The sequence below is a fragment of the Bos indicus genome, chromosome 3, assembly GCF_029378745.1.
Source record: "Bos indicus isolate NIAB-ARS_2022 breed Sahiwal x Tharparkar chromosome 3, NIAB-ARS_B.indTharparkar_mat_pri_1.0, whole genome shotgun sequence".
NCBI lineage: Eukaryota > Metazoa > Chordata > Mammalia > Artiodactyla > Bovidae > Bos > Bos indicus.
This window is the reverse complement of record NC_091762.1, coordinates 24,561,532-24,581,006: the sequence shown is the minus strand read 5'-3', so window position 1 is coordinate 24,581,006 and position 19,475 is coordinate 24,561,532. Positions and strand designations below refer to the sequence as shown.

General features: G+C 41.1%; 1 protein-coding gene and 1 long non-coding RNA gene across 4 annotated transcripts in view; one reads left to right on the top strand and one right to left on the bottom strand.

Annotated features, from left to right (window-relative positions):
* Positions 1–19,475, bottom strand: part of TBX15 (T-box transcription factor 15) — a 125,711-nt gene that overhangs the window by 52,595 nt on the left and 53,641 nt on the right. The window contains exon 1 of one of the 3 annotated variants that reach the window (XM_019956721.2): positions 12,792–12,970. The exons of the other annotated variants lie outside the window; for them this stretch is intronic. The gene's annotated coding sequence lies outside the window, so the exon portion shown is untranslated. Of the gene's footprint in view, positions 1–12,791; positions 12,971–19,475 lie in introns of those variants that run through there. 3 annotated transcript variants of the gene reach the window in all.
* LOC139182149 (uncharacterized) lies at positions 1,338–18,878 on the top strand. Its single transcript, XR_011565715.1, has 3 exons — positions 1,338–1,760; positions 16,861–16,968; positions 18,201–18,878. It is a non-coding gene; the product is annotated as an uncharacterized lncRNA (long non-coding RNA).

The window sequence follows — 19,475 nt, the reverse complement described above, 5'->3', positions numbered from 1 at the left end:
AATCTTTAGTTTATCCACAATCACTGATCCAGTCATCATCTTCATCAAAAACATTAAAAAGTTGTATAGCCAGATTTTCCATGTCTAAGCATATCATTTTATACCTTGGACTAAACAGAAGCTAATGTTGATCTCTTCCAAGTATAGAAAAGTGGAGCTACTCATCTAAGGTGAGAGCTGTAGTTGAGCGACAAATCTCTATCCCAGCCTGATTCAGTCTGCCTTTCAGCAGAGCCATGACATCATCACACACTCTCCAAACAATAGTAATCCAACCCCCTGAGGTCTGGATTCCCAAATCCCATTTTGTTTCTGTGATACGCCAAGAGCTCCTTGCTTATCACTAAAACTGTGACTTTTTCAAGATCTTCTCAAAGCAAGATTTTTAAAAAACAGTCTTGTCGTACTTTTGGGAGCAAAGTACTATGAAATCTCCCTATCATAGCATGCTATGATTGTGAAACAAATGGAAATAAACCACCTAAGTAGAGCCCGGCAAACATTTTTGACACATGATTTCTCTAGCATGTGTTTAGGAAGGAGGAAACAAAGGAAAGATACTGCTGCACTAAGTGATCAATTTCTAAAGGTAGCCAAATTGAGGTAGGGATTAGAATGGGAATGGTGGCTGCAGAGTAAGGAAGTAAATGTCTCTGCTCTTAACTCCCTTCATCATCTGGAATAAAATAGGTATTCAGAATGTAACATTAAATGGACTAATGAATAATCTTGGGCAAATTATTTAGCCACATTGGACCTGTTTCTTCATAGTACAATTAGAAGGACTGAACTGAAAACTTTCATAATCTCTTCTACCTCTACTGGTTTGAAGAATGTAAGAATCCTTCTTAATGCAACTTTCAGGATTAACCCAAGCTACCTCAATTAGAAGCATCATTTTTTTTTAATTCTACTTCAAAACTTTAGGAAAAAGTCCAAAACATGTGTAAATAAGTCAAAAGAGATAAGCTTTTTTAAAGATCATTATACAAATTGCTTAATTGGGACTTTAGTTCTAAGTACTCAGTGGCCAACTATTTCCAATAGATTGTTAGCTGTTCAATGTTTGTTTGTTTTTTTAGATAAAACACTAAAACCATGATTCATGAAAGAAAAATTTGATGTTGGACTTGAAAAAAATTGCAGAAGTATCAAATTATAAACTGTCTGGGCAAGATAATGAAAAGAGGAAAAGACTGAGGATCCAAATTCACATTATCATAGGAGTTGAAGAATTGAGTATTCTGTTTATAGTTTCAATCAAATCCATCAATAAGCACCTATCAGCATGTGGCCCTATACAAGGTACCATGTAGATAATTTGAAACAGAATCCAGACCTTGAGAAATTTCCCAGTTAGTGTTGATTAATTACGTGTTTATTGAGTGCTTATTATGTGCCCGGCACTGTGCTAGATTCTGGAAAATACTGAAGTACACAATGGATCTCTTTACAGAACAAGTAGAAACTGGAAATGTTCATAAATAATCGGAGACCGAGACAAATACTACCATGCAGTTCTCCATACCATTACATATTTTTCTGTATGTCACATAGGAATTCAGGGAAGAAAGAGATCTAAGAAGGCTGGAACATTCCATGGTTACTAAGAAAGGAATGGACAAGATGTGGAGACAGAGGCACTGTTTTCCATGAAGAGGATTTTCAGAAACAGTTGTTTGCCTAGAAATACTCTGTGCTCCTGAAGTCTCACTCCCTCACAAAATAAAGCCCAAACGACTTCTACATACAGAATGCAGGTACCAGCTCGTATTTTCAATCACACGAACGCAGCATGTAATTTTCTATCCTTGGTTGTTTAACTGTCACAGGTTGGAAACAAAACTAATATTATAGCTTATATAGTTTGTTTTTTCATAAAGGAACATGTATGTTTTATTATAGAAACTATAGATGATCAAAAAGACAAAAAAACAAATCACTTTTAATCTCATCATGTAGAAACAAACACTTTTGTGAGTGTAGCATTCTCGGGTATTTTCTGCAACTTTTATTTACCAACTTCATCTTTCTAAAAGATTAATTTACATTTATAGATATTAACTGACACATAACCTAATGTTAGTTTCACATGTACAACATAAAGATTCGATGTATGTATATACTGTGAAATAATCATCACAATAAATCTAGTTAACATCCTTCACCACACCTAGTTATTTTTGTGTGTGCAGTCAGCGTTTTAAAAATCTCTCTTCCTAGCAGGTTCAAATATACAGTACAGTATTATTAATTACAGTCACCATGCTGTACACTATATCCTCAGGACGTATCTATTTTAATAACTACAAATTTGCACCTTCTGACCATTTTACCCATTTCACCTCCCCTCCAGCTCCTGACTCTGGGAACCAACCAATCTGTTCTTTATAGCTAAGAGTTTTGGAGAAGGAAATGGCAACCCACCCACTCCAGTACTCTTGCCTGGAGAATCCCATGGATGGAGGAGCCTGGTAGGCTACAGTCCATGGGGTCGCGAAGAGTCGGACACGACTGAGCGGCTGCACTTTCACTTTTCACTTACATGCATTGGAGAAGGAAACGGCAACCCACTCCAGTGTTCTTGCCTGGAGAATCCCAGGGACGGGGGAGCCTGGTGGGCTGCCGTCTATGGGGTCGCACAGAGTTGGACACGCCTGAAGCGACTTAGCAGCAGCAGCAACTAAGAGTTTAGGGTTTTTTGTTTGTTTGTTTTGTGCTTTTTGTTTTTTAGACTCCACACATAAATGAGATCATGCAATATCTATCTTTCTCTATTTGATTTATCTCACTTAACACAATGCCCTCAAGATCCATCTGTGGTGCTGTAACATAATAACAGTTATTAAAAATTACATTTTCAGTTATTAAAAATATCAACAGAGCTTTCCTTTTTATGTCTGAATAATATTCAATTGTATGTGTATATATATATCACTGATTCTATATAGTTGGTTTTTAACTTCTAGAGCAGTGAGGGCTACCTGTGACATTAACTACTCTACAGTACCCTTAAAATAGTCATCTCAGAGTCCAGATCAACAGTCGAGGTAAAAATAAAATTTATTCCTTTGTAAAGTACATTTCCAAATCATAGTTACATAAAATATTTAGGCTAGCCAGATAAATTATTTCATCTGTTAATCAGAATATACACTCAAGTTACCTAAGTGCATAGTGAGTACGTTATTTCAATTAAGTCAGGTCCTCCATTCAGAAATATAATGTCTTTTGAAGATCAGAAAATACTTCTGTGTTTTCAAGGTTCTTTCATTCTTGGCAATTTGTGACTTCCTGCCTTCAAAAAATAACCATTAGGAACTCATTTGAATGACCTGGATAGATGTTTTGGCTATCAGATGTCTCTTGTGAACAATATTGTAATGAGGGAAGTTTTAGGAAGTCAGGAACATAAATGAAAAGTTACGCATAACTAAGGAAGTTAAAAGAGAAAACTTTGGGAACCTGCACTAAGCCAGTTACAAGTCACTGGAGAACCGCATGTGACTCCGAGTCAAACCAACATATCTATTGCTTTCCAAAAGAGAATCTAACCATCAGTTCATAGGGTCACTCATTTTCTCTCTCTGACCTATTTCATATAGACAAGCTGGATACTGTAACACTAAGTTCTCAGAGAAAGCTCAATTTAGCTTAGAGAGATTCCAGTTCTCAATTCATGCAAAACAATAGCAATAATAAAATAGTTTCTTTCTAATAGTTTCTAATAGATAGTATTAATATACTATATAATATATGGCATATTATGTTTATGTCAATTTTGTGGATGAGGAAATTAAGACTAAGAAAAACTAAAAACAACATGGCCTATGAAGTTGGTCTTCTGCTTCCTGAATCAATGATCAGGTCTCCCCAAGATCATACTACATTCATCCTTGGCCAAAGCAGTCAGCAATTCTGTAACACCCTTCAACTGTTTTGGCTGGCCATCCTTACAACTGAAATGGCTTAAATGTTTGATCTCAGCCAAATCACATAACTGGGCTTCCCTGTTGGCTCAGTGGTAAAGAATCTGCCTGCTGATGCAGGAGACACAAGTTCGATCCCTGGGTCAGGAAGATCCCTTGGAGAAGGAAATGGCAACCCATGCAGTATTCTTGCCTGGAAAATCCCATGGATAGAGGAGCCTGGAGGGCTACAGTCCATGGGAAGGCAAAAGAGTTAGACATAACTTAGCAACTGAACAACAACAAGTCACATGACTATTCTGGTCCCTATTTTCCTTAATCTTTATAGCACAGCACATGAGCATATAATTAGGGATACTATAAAGTCCCCTTTAAGTTTAATGTTTAATAAAGGATTTGTAGTACAGCTTAAAGAACACCAAGTCTAACAGCAGCAACCCAACCATGATAAACTGATTCAGTTAACATGTATAGGAAAAGCCTGTATTATGTGTTCTTTGACTTAATTTCAAAATTAGATATTATGAAAACATATTTCATGGGCTTCCCTGGTGGCTCAGCAATAAAGAACCCGCTTGCAAGTCAGAAGGCGTGAGTTCAATCCCTGGGTTGGGAAGATCCTCTGGAGGAGGGCATGGCAACCCACTCCAGTATTCTTGCCTTGAGAATTCCATGGACAGAGAAGCCTGGTGGGCTACAGTCCATAGAGTGGCAAAGAGTCAGACATGACTGAAGCGACTTAGCATGCACACACTGACCAAACATATATCAGAGTCTGCCAGGTGAATTTCATCTCCACTTCACTAATAATTTTAAGTAATCATTTATTACTACAGTTAACAAGGCATATTTACTTTTGGGGCTTGAAAAACCAAGAGTAGGGTCTTAGAAAGCTACCTCATTTTGCAGTACCTTAGTTTCCTTATCTTTGCTATCTCCTTATTTTACTATTAGAGTCAAGGGGAAGATATCTTCCTTTTCAAAAACTACATTTATATCTTTATGATAAAAACAGAATCTAATATTATCAGAAGAATAACTATGGACAGTGAGATAAGCTCATAAGAACTGTCCCAACCAAATAATTAATGCGTGCATACTAAGTCACTTCAGTCGTGTCTGACTCTTTGCAACTCTATGGACTGTTGCTCGTCAGGCTCCTCTGTCCATCGGATTCTCCAGGCAAGAATACTTGAGTGGGGTGCCATGCCCTCCTCCAGAGGATCTTCCCAACTGAAGGACTGAACCTACATCTCTTACATCTCCTGCACTGGCAGAAGATTCTTTACCACTAGTGCCACCAGGGAAGCCCAAAGAGTTAGTAGTCAACATATATTGAGCACTTACTGGCATTTTGCTAAGACTTTACACACATACCATCAGTTAACAAAACAACTCTAAGAGTTACTAGTATTCTCTCCATTTCAAGTAATATTGACAGCCTAATTCAGATTACATCAGTTCTACCTCCTAAGGATTGCAGGCATATTAAACTATATTTACTGTCAGTTTTATTCAACCAAACATTTCTGCTTTATATAGATCAGGTTGTATATGAATGTTCCAAGACAGATAAAATCAGTTCTTGCTCTGAGGGAGCTCACAATGATAGGAAGGACACAGAACCTGTTAAGGACAGTGGTCTTTGATAGGTGCTCTGACAAATGTAGGAGCAAAGCACTAATGGAAACTCTGAAGAGCAAACAAGCCAATGGATGAGAGGATCGAAAATTTCATGAGGTGAAATTTAAGAGTGGGCTTGAAATCTCTATGAGCTTTATATGAGTTCAATATGAGCAAGCAAAGACATTATGGGGACAGAATCTCACATAGTGAGAATAGCATTAGGAACTTGTCATTTTTAGAAAATTACAAGCACACTGATACGGCAAGAGCTTAAAATACATAAGGGAAGAGGGAAAGTGAGATAAATTGGAAAAATCAGGTTCAACTCAACTAGACAATGACTTACTGGTACATAATAGATGTACCAATTACTCTTCTATCAATAAATTCTTGAGACATCATCTGAGAAAAAAACAAAAAACCCTGGCCTCATGGAGTTTATATTTTAGGAGGAATGTGTGTGTGTCATAATATGGAGTTTAGACTTTATTTTGTTTACACCAAAGTTTTCTTTTAAATGAAAGTGAAAATAGCTTGGTGTTCCCTTCTAGACTATGAATTCCATAAACTGAGCTTCACACTTTGCTACATCTCCTGAATGAATGATACATGATAGCCTGGTTTCAGTGTGGAAGACTGGTGGTAGAAGACTACTCTAGAGGCAGATAGGAGATGCTGAATTTTCTGAGATTAGATGGACAGTCACTTCCATGAGACTGGACTTCAGGTGTCATATTTTAAGCCAAGGGAAAAAGTAGTTTGAGACAAAAGAGAAAGACCCAACCCAGATGATAATAAAACAATCGTTCTTGGTTTGTTTCTGCCAATAACCGGGACATGACTATATTGAGCAGTACCCTCTATCAGTTACCGCTAGAGCAACCACTCCTTGATCTACATCTTAAGTCCCAAAATCTCTGAAACCAATACCCCCACAGTCATCTCAGGTGTCCCCATTCATACCACTGCAGACATCAGAAGCTTATAACCCAGGCAGCACTCCCTGTACCTGGCTCAAGTAGTTCCTATTTCCAGAGGACCTCTACAGTGGAAATTGGTCCTGGGACATCAGATTTTATCAGGTAGCTTAGCAAAATCTGGTGATGAAACTTTTTATAGAGTAATTCTAAATATGGCAGAGGCAGAACATTTGGCACAGACCTGAGTGCGGACTGAGCCCAAATTTGATACCCTTTCCAGAGCTTCAAGGGAATGAACTATAACCCAGGTTGGATTAAACTAAAATTATGATGATAGCAAACACTCAAATGAGCCTGTTAGATGACTTTAGTAATGGAATGAAGTCTCTGAGCCCTCCATGCCATCCAAGTTTTATTTGGGAAAGGGGGGAGGGGGTGGTAACCTGAAGCCTGCAATTCCCATGCCAATAATCCAATTAAGGAGACTGAGAGCACATATCCTTCAGCTGCCTAAAGCACTCTGCACCTGACAACCAGCACCTCTCTCACTGACAAGCAGACCACAGGCAAGGACCCAATGTCATCCCTGCGATCTAAGCCTTTTAAAGAGGCTTTGCAAAGAAGTGGCAGCAGTCATTTTTATATCTGTTTCTTGTTGATCAGACAAAGGCTCAATGTCACCAAAGGTTCAGCCTCTAGTGCTCCAGCATGCTTTAAAGGTGGAAGCAAACAAAAGAAGAGAAATAGTAGGCACTACACTAAATAGTTGGTATACATTTATATGTAAGCCTCATGCAATTTTCACAGAAAATCCTACGGAATAAGTATTACTGCTGCCATGTTATAAGTGAGGAAACTGAGGTTTGGCAGGATGAAGAAGCTTTTCTCATGTTATATGACTAGCAGGGGTCAGAGTGGGATTTGACACTGCAGGCAATGTTAGTCTGACACTACAGGTAATGCTCTTTCCACTATCGATCGTTGCCCAGTTTTTAGAGCTAGTCCTGCAAAGTTGTGAGCTTCCCACTCTGAAGTGGGAAACACCGAGCTAATGTCCAGGCTGCTGGGTGAGAAGATAGCTCTGCGGAAGCTAAAACATCCTTAGAAAAGAGAAAATTCAAACCAAGGTCAGATGGGAATTTTCCTTTCTCAGTCAGAGGGCAGTTATGTTCAGGAATATTTTAGGTCTCTTCACCAACTTAACATTATTTAACACATAAATACAAATGTAAAAGGCGCTTTTTGTTGTATTTCACCTCCTGTTTCCAGCCCTCCCTGGGTAAAAGATCCAAATGTGACAGATCACTAAAGATCACTCTTATGCTTTAGCTGAGAAATTAAGTAAAATAACATTAGAAGATACTTGGATTGGAAAATGTTTGGACTTTGTGAAATGTGAAATGACAGCATGGAAAGACAAGAAAACACAGCTGAAGTAGTTCCTATTTGTGCATAATTTGGTTTATTTAAGCTGAGGTCAGAGTTCAGGGCACAAAAGCTTTTGATAGTCTTAAATGTATACCTATACTTAAGGAGTGGAGAAGGCAATGGCACCCCACTCCAGTACTCTTGCCTGGAAAATCCCACGGATGGAGGAGCCTGGTGGGCTTCAGTCCATGGGGTCGCTAAGAGTTGGACATGACTGAGCGACTTCACTTTCACTTTTCACTTTCATGCATTGGAGAAGGAAATGGTAACCCACTCCAGTGTTCTTGCCTGGAGAATCCCAGGGACGGGGGAGCCTGGTGGGCTTCCGTCTATGGGGTCACACAGAGTCAGACACGACTGAAGCGACTTAGCAGCAGCAGCATACTTAAGGAGAAATCATCTGATAATAACATGTGAGAGCACTTTATAAACAGTAAAGCATCAAATTAATATATAAGATTACAAGGCAATGATCAAGTTAGTTGGGAAGGCTAAGAATAAATAAGGACAACTATGGGTCCTGGATTTTTCTAGAACAATCCTAAGTTCAAATATTTTATTTCTTCCCCCCACCCCCATAAAATTACAAGTTTTGAGACCAACTCTTGGTTCAAAAAATATTCTTGATCAAAGTACATAAAATGCATAAATGGAATAACCAAAAATTGATCATAAGTTACATGGCAATACTGAAATCTAAAAACCTCTTGCCCCAGAGGTCTTCCAAAATTTGATCCTGGTTGAATGGGTGGTCTTCAAGATTGACTAGTCAATTTTAGGCCAGCAGCTGTCAACACATGCCCCTCCCCGAGGCTCATGGCATTTTTTCTGGGTGAATTGACACATTAGCTCATCCCTAAACCAGTGCTTGTTTGCTCTTTGCAACCACAACTACTCCCAACCTCCCACCACCACCCCCACCTCCACGGCAGCCACCACCAAAACACCATCAAATATCTGCCAAATTTCCATGATGTGAAAAGGAGGCCTTCCCCTAAAGGCTCTAGAAGAACTTGCTCTACCTTGTTAGGCTATTCTCACTGAGCACCAGTAAAAAAACAAATCCATGCTAACATGCTAAAGGGGAAGAATTAAGCAGCTGACTTGCAGTCAACAATTGTAATTTAACTATGACTCCTGGAGTGACTGTGCTTGGAAGTGGCAATTTCAAACATGTAAGTAACACAGACATTCAAAGATAGCCAGAAACATGCCATATCCTTAGATTATACTCAGGACACCACCAGCTACACTTAGTTTAAAATCCACCCAACCTATCAAGACAAATATAATGGACCATCTTGTTTAATTAACAGAAGAGCCATGTGGCTAGAAAATGTAACAACCTCTCCAGTAATTTTCTAAATTTATCCATTCAATCAATCACTCATTTATTCAACAAATACTTATTGACTATCTAGCCTGGGCCCACAAGTGTGTTAGATACTGTGAAGGCACAAAATGAAACAAGCCAAGTTCCTATGTCCTCAGGAATTTACAAAATCACTTAGGAGATAGGTCAGGTTAATTAGGAATCTAATATTAACTGAACAGTTACAATCCAGCATAGCATACAGCATGCTGAGCGACTGCAATTCAAAAAACCAAGTTCTGAAGTTCATCTCTTTTTTCCCAACTGTCTAATCTTGAACAAGTCATTTAACCTCTAGAAGCCTTAGTTTCATCATTTACAAATTGAGGATATCATTAGTACCTACTTTGTGAAATTCCTATGAATCACTAACAAAGTGTGTGTCTGGGGGTTTATGTAAATACTTTATCAGTACTGAAAGAGATTGCTGTGTTGTTGTTATTCAGTCACTAAGTCGTGTCCAACTCTTTGAGACCCCATGGACTGCAGCCCGCCAGGCTCCTGTCCATGTGATTCTCTAGGCAAGAATTCTGGAGTGGGTTGCCATTTCCTACTCCAGGAGATCTTCCTGACCCAGGGATTGAACCCATGTCTCCTGCATTGGCAGGTAGATTCTTTACCTCTGAGCCACCAGGGAAGCCCAGTAAAAGGGATACATAAATGCTGATTTTCATTATTATCTAAAAGGAGTATCAACAAAATGTTGTAGGAATTGTGAGGTGACAAGAACCTCTTCCAGCACAGGGGTCTTTTCTGCGCCTAATGAAGAGATATCTTCAAGATGAAAAGGAAGAGAGAGGGAAAGAAGAAGAAAGATATTCCAGGGAAAGGGAATTTTATGGCAGAGGCATGGCAGTAAAGTCTACCAGACAGGTTTAGAGAGCAGCTAGTAATTGAGACCACATCTGTGTGATTTCTCTTGAATCCTCAGCACCCGGGACAGTGTCTGGCATCTATTATGCACTCAATAAAATGTTGTTTTTGTTGAATTCATGAATGAATGAAGGAAGTGCTATATGTTTAGCAAAGCAAGAGAAGAGGTGAGGCCAGAGAAGGCTGGAGCCATATCAAGAATCTTGAATGCTATTCTTCTTCTGATCTTCTTCAGGAGACCAAAATATCCCCACTAATGAGATGTCTTAATTAAATGCCATGTTCCCAATGAAAACCCAACAGGGTCACCTCCAGGCATACTTTTAAGTTTTTCGAATCCCATTAGCTAGTCCTTCCAGGACTATGAGTTTCATTAAAACTAATTGGCAACATCTAACCTGAAATCTTTTGGGGCATCAGGGAATTTGGTCACCTCTATGAATAGCAATCAGTCAGTCATCTTAAAAATTCCTGAAACTAACTCTCCTCCACATGAACTTAAGGAGAAAAGGTGCCTGTGATAATGAGAGTAAAATGAGGAAAGGAGCAAGCCCTTCTACAAGTGCTGGAACTAGTAATGCATGTGTGTGTGTGTGTGTGTGTGTGCGTGCATGCACACACACACTCTTTGGCAGGATTGCAGGGGTGCAGAGATGACTTCTCCTTCAGGAAAAGGATGGCTCCTGCACACAGAGCTGCTGCACCCTCCAGACCCTCACAGCAAGTGTCCCTGCTATCTGTGATGAAGTGGGCTTTCCAGAGACGCTGCCAAGAAAGGGAAGGAGCACAGTCCCTCTTCAGAATCACGAAGACCCAGCTTTATGACTTTGGCCTAGTGATTTAACCTGCCTGAGTCAATTTCCTCAGTAAAGCAGATATGTCCATGGCTCCCAGCAAAGCCTCTAGCACACTGTGGGAGTATATTAAATGTTAGTTTTGTCCATAATTTGGAAAAAGAGGTGGCCACAGGATTAGATCTTTCCCCAATCACTTCCCAATACATATTTGAGAGGGAGAAAGAAGGTTCTTTCAAAAAGAGAAAAGCAAATTCTAGCAAAGAGAACTTAGGATGTAGAACTGAAAAATATCACATAATGAAGACAACAGTTCAGGGCCTAGAACAAAAGCTATCAGAATTGAATGTGTTAGAAGGAGAGATTGTGGAAAGGTAGAAGGAGGGAAAGCAAAGGAACAGTGGAAATGCCAGCTAAGAAGGCCAGTTTTCATGTGGGTCTAATCCCTTGGACTGCAAGGAGATCCAACCAGTCCATCCTAAAGGAGATCAGTCCTTGGTGTTCATTGGAAGGACTGATGTTGAAGCTGAAACTCCAATACTTTGGCCACCTGATGTAAAGAGCTGATTCACTGGAAAAGACCCTGATGCTGGGAAAGATTGAGGGCAGGAGGAGAAGGGGACGACAGAGGATGAGATGGCTGGATGGCATCACCAACTTAATGGACATGAGTTTGGGTGAACTCTGGGAGTTGGTGATGGACAGGGAGGCCTGGCATGCTGCAGTCCATTGGGTCTCAAAGAGTTGGACATGACTGAGCGACTGAACTGAACTGAATCCTGGTTTGTGATGGCTGCCACAGTAGTTGAGAAGGAAAATGACTAGAACCTGAAAGAACAGAAAACAGGGTGGACCACTGAGAAGAGATGTATGTTGGATCTTCAGTAAGGAAATAGGGCCAGGGAAGCAAATTCTAGCCCTGAAGAGAAAAGCAGAGCGATCATCCTTGGCTGAAGAAGCAGCCCAAGGGCACTGCTCCACAAGAGGTGGGAACGACAGGGAAGAGCTGGGAGCCGGCAGGGTCCCCTGGCCCCAGATTGACAACCTTGTCAAAAGTACTTACGCTATGGCTCAGGCTGAGGAAAACACACCCTGAGGAGGCAGCAAAGATCTGGTGCCTAAGGGAGTCTCCCAGAGAGCACGCAGGTGAGACCTAAGTTTGTGCATTATAACCCCTTTGGCAAGTGAGATTACTGAGACCTAATCTAGGTGCCCAGGGCCACTTACACAGGAGCATCAGAGACAAGAAAAGGACTCCGGCCTCTCTTACCCCAAAGCTGGAATTCATCCCCCATCCACTTCACTCCACTTCATCCATCCACTCCAAAAATTCTAAAATTGAATTCTTTAATAGTAGAAATGAACCCACTTTGGGGACACAGGGCAAGCATTAAGAGTGAGACAAACACTCTGGATTAATTGTATTCGTAGCAGTATCTTTATGTTTACAATTTACCAACCCCCTCCTTGAGATGCTTGCCAATCTTAGAATCCCACCCTCATGTCCCAAGTCCCCAACAAAATTCCTCTGTAAACCCCACCTCCTAAGTCTCTCCTGTCTTCTTTCTTTCCTTCAAAGCCCTCCCCAGAGAGAGTGAGTCAAAGGAAGCTAACCTGGTGGATTTTTTTGGTGATAGCCAATAAAAGGGTGGAGCAGGGTTAAAAAAGGAAAGAAAGCAAGCCTACCACTGTCTTCTAGGTAAAGGTTGCTTTGGGAATCCACGGTCAATATTCCTACCCCCACTTCTGACTCTTTGCGTCATCTTGACCAGGTCACTTAATTCCGTTCATTCCTCGGCCAACACCTTGGCTATGCAGCATGCCTCTGTTTTTCCCCAGGCCTACCTACCTTGAATGGTCAGAATGACCTTTGAAGAAACAGTGTCCTCCAAGTGTGTCAGCAATTCAGAAACTGACAGCTTCTAAAATAGCTGGTGTGTTGTTGGGTGTCTGTTGCCTTCTGAAGGAGTGGTGATGTCGCCGAGGCAGCAGGATTTCCTTGCCAAGGTTGTTCCTACCCTCCTCCCTGTGAGGCTCTGCACAGCCTCTCCCTACTCCAGCCCAGAAAGACTTCGAGCCCAGGGGCCGTGGCATTTAAGCACTGTCAAAGTTCCCACTTCAATCCCCATAGTGGTGCCAGTTCAGCAACTGTCATGATGACCCAGCCTGAACTGTATTTAGAAGCTTTGGACTTGGTACCATGTCCTAGCCCATCTCAGAGTGACAGGAGATTTCCTGAGCACCTGGGCCTGTGATTCAAGGGCTCCTCCTCCCAGAGAATGAGAGTCAAAAGCACTTTCCTAATGGTCCATTTCCTTCTCAGGAGGGTACCCATTTGTTGGAGGATTCTCTTAAGGAGTCAATCTCCATCAACATTTTTATACAATGCTATTTTAAAAATCGGTAATTCTTTCATAAACTTTATAAGATGTGGCAGAGGAAAAAGAGAAAACCAGTTAGAAAGTGGGTTTGGTGCTCTGTTTATGGACTATGCTTACAAAGGTACATTTCCCTGGGATTACACCCTGGGAACGCTCAGAATCTACCAGATATTGCCAGTGAATGGAGAGACCCAGCCTATGACTCAGCTTCTAGGGACACTGCATAATAATTCACCTCATCTTCTCAGCAGGCTCTGTGCCAGTCTTGAAAGTAGCCTACTGGAGTCCAAAAAAATTTATAAGGGATTCCTGGTTAGTGGTTAACAAAATAAATTTTAATTTATTTACACTTTAATGTAATCGCCACCAGGCAGGCAGACTGATAATTATATAACACTAATAAGGTGGGCTGTCAGTTTTGAGAGTCACTGCACGGACAGTGGGTCTAGGTGCTCAACTCTGCTAGACCACAGGAGAGAGAAAGGCCTTTTTTCCCAACTGACCCTCAACTCTCTGCCCCAGTGTCCCTGAGCAGAGTCCCTTGGAGATACCCTGTCATTTAAAAGGCATCAAAGTTTGGCCTCTTCCCATTTCTGGGCAAGGGCCCAACACTCAGAGAATGTGGTTTTAGGATCATGGCATCTAATCCATTCAAGGATTATTTTTCCCCCCTACTGCTCAGATGGGTGTGTTAATCATCACCTCCCTTTGTTCTGTAATAAATTCAGCCCTGGCTAATTCCAAGCCTCTATGCATCACTGAAGTTTAAAGATGGCGTTTTGACAGGTCAGATATTTAGAATCAATAGACCACCAACCAGTCAAAAACCTTAAGGAGTTTTAGGAACATGTGGAAGTAATTTTTTCTAAGAATTCACAAGTCTGAAGGATGAGATCTTATTGATGGCGTGTGGGCTGTTGTAGGTATTAAAGTATTGTTTTATATGCCATATTCTACATGTAATCAAAATTGATTTACAGTGAAGGCAGATTTTCCTTATTATACCAAATATTGCACATTATCAGATATAAATTACAATGGAATACACACTATGTCACGTCTTTAAGAGAAACCAATAAAAGACAGAAATAAAATTATATGTGAATGTGCAATGACTACATATGTAAAATACAATGACATAGGATAGGGAATTTCAGAGAAATCAGAATATTTTATGTGACTTGGCTATATATCTACATTTTAATTATAATCATCTAAACTGTATGTACTGAATCTTTTTGTAAAGAAAAAATTATCCCATAAAATGTTAATTTCTAAGTTTTTATTTTATTTTTAAGAGAAATATTGGTTTTAATTAAATATAGGGTAAACTCTAGCCTAAAAATTAGCAAAATTGTTTAAACAAGACACAATTTCCACCTCCCATACTTTCTTATATGGCTTCAATTATTAAAAAAACATTATGAAAATGTTAAAACAAAAATAGAAACCTCAGATATTTTTAACTGTATAAAAACTCCCACAAAATCTTTCAGCACTGTTTCTTATTTAACAAAATAGCATCAATAGGAAGAGTAAAAAGTGTAAAAATCCATTATGACAACATTTCTGAAATTAGGGATAAATTTCTAATTTTTTAAATTGAGAGGTCATTTACCTAAAATCAATGAATGGACTTTGGAGTTTTATAGATGACATAAAATTATAAGTTAAATTTGCAGGAGCTTGCATTTTTCTGGGAAGAGGATAAATGGTATTCATGGAATTATCAAAGGAATCTACTGACTTTAAAAGGACAAGGACCACTGATTTAATAGGATTTCTTTAAGTGGATAACTGTCTATTTTCCAAGCTCTCTTCTGCTGTAATGTAAAGCATTTCCCTTTAGCTGGACATTTCCAAAGGAAGAAATATTTAAAAGACTGTTACACGGAATACTAGTGCTGCATCCTAATAGAAACGCACACACACACACACACACACATATATTTTTTCTTTGTCTCCCTTACAAAGTGGTTGTGTTGTCTAGGAGTGTTAAATGGTCATATGAGACCACCTCAACTTTCTCTGTATGATCCCTTAGTTCCCATTTATCTTTATTTTAGCCACATATACATGCAAGTGATGGCTTCCCTGATGGCTCAGTAGTAAAGAACCTGCTTGCAATGCAGGAGAGCTGGGTTCCATCTCTGGGTCAGGAAGATCCCCTGAAGGAAGAAATGGCAATACACTTCAGTATTCTTGCCTGGAAAACTCCATGGACAGAGGAGCCTGGAGGGCTACAGAAAGTCCATGGGCTCATAAAAGAGTTGAACACGACTTAGCAACTAAACAATGGCATGCTATGCTAAGTCACTTCAGTCGTGTCCGACTCTGTGCGACCCCATAGATGGCAGCCCACCAGGCTCCCCCATCCCTGGGATTCTCCAGGCAAGAACACTGGAGTGGGTTGCCATTTCCTTCTCCAATGCATGAAAGTGAAAAGTGAAAGTGAAGTCGCTCAGTCGTGTCCGACTCTTGCGACCTCATGGACTGCAGCCTAACAGGCTCCTCCGTCCATGGGATTTTCCAAGCAAGAGTACTGGAGTGGGGTGCCGTTGCCTTCTCCGAAACAATGGCATACATGTGTGATTTTTTTTTTTACTATAATACATATCACATCACGTTGAAAAGTAGGGTGATTATGAATTATCTTTACGTGAATGAAAATGGGGCTTTTCTTTTGGCCTGGCTACTTTTACTCTTTCATACTCTCTGTGTCCTCCCCGCTGCCCCTCAGAAAACCCTCGGGGGCACAGAAACCCCAGGCTCCCCAGGCTCCCCAGGCTATTTCTCCTTCTGTGTGCCAAAACCCAGCCCGCTCGCTGTTGTGGACACATGGTCCAGTCCCAACATCAGAGATGTGCTCTCAGCCCACGAACTCCACACCTCAGAAGAAATCCTGCCCCCTCCCCACCCCCCAGCCCTGCCTGTGTCCTCTAGGGCAGTGCCTGTGTCTGGCCTTGGAGCCAAGAGGCAGCTTCTCAGAGAAAGCTGGACGTGGCGAGTAGGTGACGCTGCCCTCGGCAGGACTGCCAAGGCTTTCCTAAAGGCCACAGCAACCGAGTCTGCCCGCGAGAACATTTTGGTGAGCTCAGTTTGTTTGCTACCGAGAACCTCCTTGTCCTCACAGTCTATTTTTACCACGCAGTGACGCTGAACACTCTGCTGTCATTAAAGTGAATGATATATAGAACCAACTCTCCATGAGCTATCACTGTACGGGGAAAGGAACCCTGGATTCAGAATCAGAAATCAGGAGCTTGACCCCTGGTTTTGACCTTGGTGTGACCTTGAGGAAGCCATTTAACCCTGCTGAGTCTCAGTTGAAATAGCTGTGGAAAGTGGGTTAGGAATCTCACTGCTTACCCAATTCAGGGAGTCATCAGCAGGGTAAAATAATGCAGATGAAAGCACTTTGTAAACTACAAATGACTTGGAAATGTAAGTAATCGGCATGGCATTTAATCATTTAATTCACAGAGATTTCTCCCTGTGCTCTAAACAGCATGCTAAATCCACATTTCTTTTATACAGCCTGTTAAAGATAGGAAACTGAGGCTCAGAAGCAGGGTGGTGACATGAGAAGACCTGGATTCCCTCCTCTCATTCATCTGCACCTCCCCTACACCGCACCCTTTTAAGGTACTCTAATCAACTATGATCTTTATTTTTATTTTTTAATTTAAATATTAAAAAAAATTTATTGGCATATACTTGCTTTACAGTGTTGTGTTAGTTTCTACTGTATAGCAAAGAGAATCAGCTATATATATATATACACATATGTCCCCTTTTGGGGTTTCCTTTCCATTTAGGTCACCTGGAGAAGGGAATGGCAATCCACTCCAGTATTCTTGCCTGGAGAATCCCATGGACAGAGGAGCCTGGGCAGCTACAATCCATGGGGTCGAAAAATTGGACACAGTTGAGTGACTAACACTTAGGTCACCACAGATCACTGACTAGAGTTCTCTGTGCTGTACAGTAAGATGATTATCCCTAGCTCCTGTAAGGCAAAGATCTAGACACAATGACCTCCCCAGCATCTCATTCCATGACCCATGATTCCTCTAGAGGTGAGCAAAGTCACAGAGTATCTAGCGATGGAGTGGCAACTTATTAATGGCACCCAGATCTGATGACCAGGGACCCCATCATATCCTTGCTGCCCTGTCCTCTTGAACCCCTAGCACCTGCTCATCTCCCAAGTGATAGCCCTGTGATATGACAAGATCCTGATTTATCAGCAAGAAATCACAGTACAGTTAGGGTGTCTCCCATGATAAGTACATTTTACTATAGATTCTCTGTTAAACAAAGTGTGTAGCACCTTTTCATTGATCAAGAAAAACAGCCCACTGTCTAGTGAGGCAGGCAGATTCCTTCTCTAGATGATCATTTACAGTCCATTCCAGGAGGTCTGCTCTATCACATATCCCTTTATATGGAGGCCATGAGGCTGTAGGAAAGCTATTATAACCAAACAACTTTAATCATTACCCGTGACAGAAGTTTTGTCCAAAGGCAAAACATTTTGTGCATTGCTGCTGCTGTTGCTAAGTCGCTTCAGTCGTGTCCAACTCTGTGCGACCCCATAGACGGCAGCCCACCAGGCTCCCCCGTCCCTGGGATTCTCCAGGCAAGAACACTGGAGTGGGTTGCCATTTCCTTCTCCAATTAGGCCCATGGAATTCCCATACCTGCAGCAGAGTCAGGCTGCTCCCATTCTATGAAATGAAGGCCCGTCCCAATGAAACCTGAGGTTTTTCAAAAAGTTACTGTTTCTCCAGGGTCCAACATTCCTATCTCTGTTCTCTTCAAGCCTCAGAGTAGCTCCTCCCTGGAAGTCTGTCTCACTTTTTTTTTGCCCACAGAGTTACTGTTGTGGCAGAACTCAACAACGTCTACAACTTTAACCTCCAAAGGAAATGCCTAATGATGGAGGCTGACTTGATTCTCATTTCTTAAAAGGACCTTCTGGACATGCTGCTGACTGTTCAGAGGAGCTGACTTGCCTCCCCATCAGAAAGACCCTTCCATGGTTTGGATTGGGATAACACATTAGGATTCAGTTCCTGAATCCAGGATAAAGCTGTTTATCCCTGGAGTTAGATGTTCTGCTAACTTAGTCTTTGGAAGAAATAATGCAACATGTCTCTTGTCTGCTCCTGAACTACCTGTGAAAGACTTTTTTCTGTCATTATTTGCAATTTAATGACGAGTTCATGTGGTCCATGATAAAAATACATCCTCTTAGACAAAGAGGATAAATGCATTTCAACATATATGTCAACTCTGGTCATTTGATGGTGGCAGTGAAGATCACAAAATTGAGGAGTATAAAACCTGATTCAAGCTTAGAGAGATGAGTGCCAGATCAATTAGTGAAGTCTGCCATCAGCATGGGAACAGGAGATTAGCAGCCCACAGGTTATTACATATTCGCTATCATACTCTTTCCAAGGCCTCCACTGAAATGCTGCCATGCATGAATTACAATGCTGTTCCTCTTCCCTACTTTAAGGGAATAAAGGCTATTGTGTCCTTGTGCATATTTTGTGTCATTCTTTCCACGTGGACCAGGTTTTCCAGAGGCAGCAGATAGGCCACTAATCTCTCTCCTCCTGCAATAAGGTCATCATGTTAGCAAACTTCCTCTGCTCTGACACAGTTGTGGTTTTAATGGAGAACTAATGTCTTCATCAGTATCTGTGCTATTTCACACTTCATTTCCTTCCCCAACTCTTGGATGGAAACCATCCGGTCCTGGTGATTTACTTTGTGGGAGTTTCTTTCAAGTTAGTTTCCTTCTCTGGGGATGCCACGCAAGCATTTTCAGGGCTCCAGCTGGGGAGCACCCAGCCTTGAAACATCAGTGTGTGATCAAGTCATTCAAGAAAGCCAAAGGCCTTGGCAGGGATCTGACAGCAAGGCCCTTAGCCCAGGCCTTCCAGTCTGAGGGTAACAGAAGCAGCTGCTAGTTTTTCTGCCTCTCAGTCAGCACAGTGTCTTGAGGTGGTCCAGATCACCAGAACCCAGAGAACTGTGAGCAGATGGAAAGAAAACACAAATGCTTTGAAACTGTGATCCAAGACTCAAGCTGTCTCCAGACCTCTCAATGAGGTTCACAAAATCTCTAAGCAACCTCA